The sequence below is a fragment of the Azolla caroliniana genome, unplaced genomic scaffold (assembly GCF_043228905.1).
Source record: "Azolla caroliniana isolate FFs.n. ecotype wild unplaced genomic scaffold, voAzoCaro1.0.p SCAF_13, whole genome shotgun sequence".
Classification (NCBI taxonomy): domain Eukaryota; kingdom Viridiplantae; phylum Streptophyta; class Polypodiopsida; order Salviniales; family Salviniaceae; genus Azolla; species Azolla caroliniana.
In genome coordinates, this window is record NW_028230448.1 from 5,171,442 (window position 1) to 5,177,441 (window position 6,000).

The window sequence follows — 6,000 nt, forward strand, 5'->3', positions numbered from 1 at the left end:
GACCCGGCCATGCATATTCCTCGGATACGGCGATGATGAGTTCGGCTACCGAGTATGGGATCCGGTTGACAAGAAGGTTTTTCGGAGCCGAGATATTATCTTCATGGAGGACAAGAATCTTGCCGACTGGGAGTTGGAGAAGAAGATAATGAACTCCGATGAGATTCGGACCCACCCGACTAAGAGCCGGTTGACACTCGAGGAACCAGCCGGTTACGGTGAGGATACTGAACTGGGAAAAGAAGAAGTAGAGGAAGCTGAAACCGGAACCGGCCAAGACCCCGAATTGGATTCGGATGAAGAACAAATAGAGGATCCGGTTGCTAAGAGACAAAGACGGAGATATCCTCTCAGAGAGAGAAGGGCCCCCCGGAGATTTTCGGATGGAGAGCATGTGCTACTGACCAATGAGGGGGAGCTGGAAAGCTTCGAAGAAGCGAAAGATGACACCCATAGCCACAAGTGGTTGAGTGCCATGCAGGAGGAGATGGATTCCCTACATGAGAACCACACGTATGAATTGGTGGAGTTGCCGAAATGAAAGAGGGCACTCCGAAACAAGTGGGTGTACAAGTTGAAACCGGGAGATGCCGGCAACCCTCCAAGGTACAATGCTAGGATCGTGGTGAAGGGGTTCCAGCAGAAGAAGGGCGTGGACTTCGATGAGATATTTGCCCCGGTAGTAAAGATGACTTCCATCTGGACAATGTTGAGCATAGCGGCAAGCATGGACCTCGAGGTAGAGCAGTTAGACGTGAAGACGGCGTTCCTCCATGGCGATCTCGAAGAGGAGATCTACATGCAGCAACCGGAGGGATTTGTGAAGAAAGGGAAGGACCACCTGGTTTTCCGGTTAAAAAAGAGCCTCTACGGGTTGAAGCAGGCTCCTCGGCAATGGTACCGGAAGTTCGACTCCTTCATGACTGATCAAGGGTACCACAAGACGCGGGCCGATCACTGCGTATTTGTGAAGAAGTTTGAAGGTGGAGACTTCTTGATACTCCTCTTGTACGTGGACGACATGTTGATCATCGGATGAGACCAAGTCAAGATACGGATGTTGAAGAAGGCCCTGAACCGGACCTTCTCAATGAAAGACTTGGGTCTGGCAAGACAGATGCTGGGGATGCATATCATTTGGAACCTGCCAACGAATCAATTGTGGCGGTCATAGGAGAAGTACGTGACAAAGGTGCTTCAATGGTTCAACATGTCATATGCGAAACCGGCAAACTGTAGGTTATCCGGTAAGCAAAGCCCGAAGACGAAATTAGAGAAGACGGATATTATGAAGATACCATATGCCTCTGTTGTCGGGAGCCTAATGTACGCAATGGTGTGTACCCGACCGGATATCAGATATGCAGTCGGAGTGGTGAGCCGGTTTATGAGCAATCCCGGCAAGGAGCACTAGAATGCGGTAAAATGGATACTCCGATACTTGAAAGGCACCTCAAGTATGTGTCTCCGATTCGGCTCCGGTAAACCCCAACTTGACGGTTTCACCGATTCGGATATGTCGGATGATGCGGATACCAGCCGGTCAACATCCGGATATGTCATGACATATGCGGGGGGAGCTGTTTCGTGGCAATCGAGACTGCAGAAGACGATTGCATTGTCAACCACGGAAGCGGAGTACATGGCGGCTGTGGAAGCCGGCAAGGAAATACCATGGATGAAGGAGCTAGGGATCCGGCAAGAGGAATATCGACTCTATTGTGACAGTCAAAGTGTCATCCACCTTGCGAAGAACGCAGCGTATCATTCTAGGATGAAGCACATCCAGCGGAGGTACCAATGGATTCGGGAGCGAGTAGAAGACTGAGAGTTTGTGCTGATGAAGATCCACACGGAGGAGAACAGGTCGGATATGCTGACCAAGGTGCTGACGCCCGACGAGCTAGATGCATGCCGGAAGCGAATTGGACTAACGAGGCATCCCATGCCGGAGTGAAGGGGGAGTTTGTTAGGATTTCGGTCCCTCCGGATGGGATATGAGTACCCGGTAAGCAAGACCTAGTGAGAACCGGATGACGAGTACCCGGCAAGGAAGACCCGGTGAGAACCGGATGTTGCAAGCCTGGTGAGAACCTCTCACCAGATGAAGGGACATATATGTAGATATGTTTCTGAGAGCCCATTGGGGCGATATCTGTAAAAAGTTCCAATGTCATATTAGTATAAATATGACCTTGGGCAAACATTGTGTGTGTGTATCATAGTTGTTGTCATCGCATAGTGCTATTTTGTGTAACGGCTGTACAAAGAGTGAGAGAGAGAGAGCGATACAGAGCATGCCTCTGTTGTAACCGCCGCCCGGCGAAGATTGTGAGCAAGAGGTCGTTGCCTTTGTGCTCCCTGTTGTATTACTTGACATAGTGATAGTTTGGAGTCTTTGGACTCTCGTGGTTTTTTCCCTCTCAGGGTTTTCCACGTTAACATCCTGTGTATTCTCTTTTTGTTCGTGTACTTACCTCCATTCCCATTTCTTCTACGTTTGATTATCATCAAGTGATCTACGCTTCGGTTGTGGCCAGAAATTATTCCGCATATTTCTCGTCAGAAAAGCATGAAGAAAAGAAGATTGAACATGATCCCAAGAAAGGATAAGTTGAGCTTGAGGGGGAGTGTTTAGAAGCAAGCTCAACAAAGGTATGTGATGCTTATTGAGAAATAACTTATAGTAGCTATTAGCTAATTAGCTACTAGTGGACATAAAGGTGAAACAACTATTTAGCTATGCACAGCTATTTAGCTATTGATAACTAATTAGATGCATATGTAAGTGACTTATATACTTAGGTAAAAAGAAAAAGTATGGAGTAGAGTGAGAGTGTGTGTAGAGAGAACAAAAAATAGAAAAACAGACGAGAGCGAGTTGAGCTTTGTGCGTAATGAAATAGAAGAAGTTTTTTGGTTTGCTACATAGAGGTAAGTCTCCTTCCCCTTCCTTTCTATCTTGAGCACTAAACAATCCAACACATCATGATCCGTTGTGCACACAGAAGAGTCGTAGTGCCTTCGTATCAAGGATGTCTCCTACTAACACCCGAGGGTGTTCAGATGTTTGGTGTATATGCATGTGGCTAAGGATCAAAGGTCAAAGCTTGACTGTAAGTCGAACCATGCATATTCATGGGATACTCAGAGGACAAGTTCGACTATAGGTTGTGGGACTTAGTCAATAAGAAAGTAGCAAGGAGTCAAGATGTGGCCTTTTTGGAAGACAACACAACTGAGGACTGGAAGCAATAGAGTCGGAATCGACTTCCTAGTCATCTCCCACTACTATCGACTTAAGGCCAAGTCAACCGACATGGTCGGCTGTTCAGAGATAGCTAGTTGTCACAGCCAAATCCAAGTCAATCGACTCAGAGCAACCGACCAATACGTATGAGTCGGAGTCGGTGAACCTATTTGTCACAGACGGGTAGCTGAGGGTAAATACTAAGAGAGAGCGAGAGCATAAGCAAGAGAACAAGAAAGAGAGAGAATAGACAAGATAACAAGAACTAATATTATGCTTTCGTAACTGGTGTTGTTCACCTTGATTGTAATCAAGGTGCACCCGAGTATTTATACGAGAATGTGGAGGTATGCATATAAGCTAGATAACTTCTAGAGAGTGCATGAAGATGCATTCTCTAGAAGTTTCTTAAAAGTTCTAGTGATTAACCTACAAAGTTAGAAGTTGAATCTTATACAATACAATAATGCATAGATGAATGTAGCTCAACTAGTAAGGTTGCCCGATAAGACTAGGAGTTCATGGGTTCAACCCCCTATATTCTATGTGGCATCCTGTCTATGACACTATTAAAGTCAATCGAGGAATACAAGTCGGAATTGGCTAACTCTCAACGACCGATTGACACATATGTACCCAAGCCAAGAGAATAGTCGCCAGAGACATCCGAACCGGAGCCGAAAACATGTGGAAGGAGATATCCACTCAGAGAAAGGAGAACACCAATGACATATGCTAGTCAATACATCCTCTTGATTGATGAAGATGAGCCTGAGTGCTATGATAGAGCCATGGCCAATGAGCACAAGGAGAAATGGCAAAGTGCAATGCAAGACAGGATGGACTCCTTGCATGAAAATTATACCTACGACTTGGTGGAGCTACCAAAACACACCCAGAAATAAATGGGTCTGTAAGGTGAAAACTGGAGAAGTCGACAACACACCCAGATATAAAGCCTACATAGAGGTGAAGGGGTTTCATCAGAAAAACGTGTCGACTTTGACGAAATATTCGCACTAGTCGTAAAAATGTCATTCATATGAACTATTCTAAGCCTAGCTACCAGTATGGATCTGGAGATTCGAACTATTGGATGTCAAGAGAACATTCTTGCACAAGGAGCTAGATGAGGAGATCAACATGCAACGGCTCGAAGGATTTGTAAAGGAAGGAAAAGAGAACTTGATGTGTCGATTGAACAAAAGCTTGTATGGTCTGAAACAAGCTCCACGCCAATGGTACAAGAAGTTTGAGTTTTTCATGCTAGAAGATAGGTTGATCATTGTGTTCTTCAAAAGGATTGATGAAGGTGACTTATTGATTCTCCTATTATATGTGTATGACATGTTGATAGTTGGACAAGACACGAAGAGGATCGTGAGCTTGGAGAAAGCTTTAGGCAAGTCGTTTGCTATGAAAGATCTTGGAACGGCTAAACAGATCTTGGGGATGCACATAGTTCGAGATAGAACTAAGAAAGTGCTATGGTTGTCACAAGAGAAATATGTGACAAAGATCTTGGAGAGGTTCGACATGTCGGAAGCAAAGCTAGTCGGCTTTGTGTTGCCAACCAACCACAAGTTGAATGCTAAGCAATGCCCAAGGAGCGAGAAACAAAAGGCTGAGATGAGGAAAGTACCATATGCCTCGGTTGTTGGCAATTTAATGTATGCTATGGTCTGTACGAGGCCAGTCATAGCATTTGTTGTGGGGGTAGTAAGCTGATATATGAGTAATCCAGGATAAGAACACTTGGCAGTCGTCAAATAGATACTCAGGTACTTGAAAGACACTTCGAGGGTATGCCTTAGGTATGGTGTCGCAAAACCTATACTCGAAGGTTTTACCGATTCGAACATGCCGGGGGATGCAAATTCCAGCCAATCCACATCATGGTACGTGATGACCTATGTAGGGGGAGCAGTGTCGTGGCTGTCACAACTGCAGAAGTCTGTGGCCTTGTCGATCATAGTGGTAGAGTATATGGCAACGATAGAGGTCGACAAAGAGCTGATTTGGATGAAAAACTTTCTCAGTGAGTTGGGAATGAAGCAAATGGAGTTATTGCTTCATTGTGATTGCCAAAGCGTCATACATCTAGCCAACCAAGAATGTTGTGTACCACTCTCGGACTAAACATATACATAGGAGGTATCACTGGTTGTAGGAGAAAGTGGAAGAACAAGAGTTTACCCTTGTAAAGATCCATACTGACTGTTGAGCAAACAAGCTCATCCGGATCTGGATCAGCTGAGTAACCTAGAGCCGGATCGGTATCTAGAGTGGAGAACTGGATAGGTACCCAGATAGATCGGTATGCGGAACCTAGAGCCAGACCGGAGAACAGGATAGTACTCTGGAATAGTGAGAACCGGTAGGCCGTTCGAGCCTACTGTCCAAGCCTAGTAGTACATAGGCATATGTCTTGGAGTCAGTGTAAGTCGCTCATATGAGCATTGAAGTACATATCAGTACTTTTGTCAGTCCCATGGTTGTTTACGTACCCGTATTTAATGTTTAAATACGTATAATACCTCATAATTTGTATAGTGTGTACTATACCTCAATGTTGTTTAGTCAAATATCATATACCTTTGCCCAATATGGTATTTAACATACATGTGAAAAAATAGGTATAATATGTATTTATAAAACAATGTAAGGAAAACCCCAACAAGAAATAAAACAAAAAAAGATTTTAGTGAAAAAGAAGCCAAAAGAAGGAAGAAAGAAGAACATAAGAGATG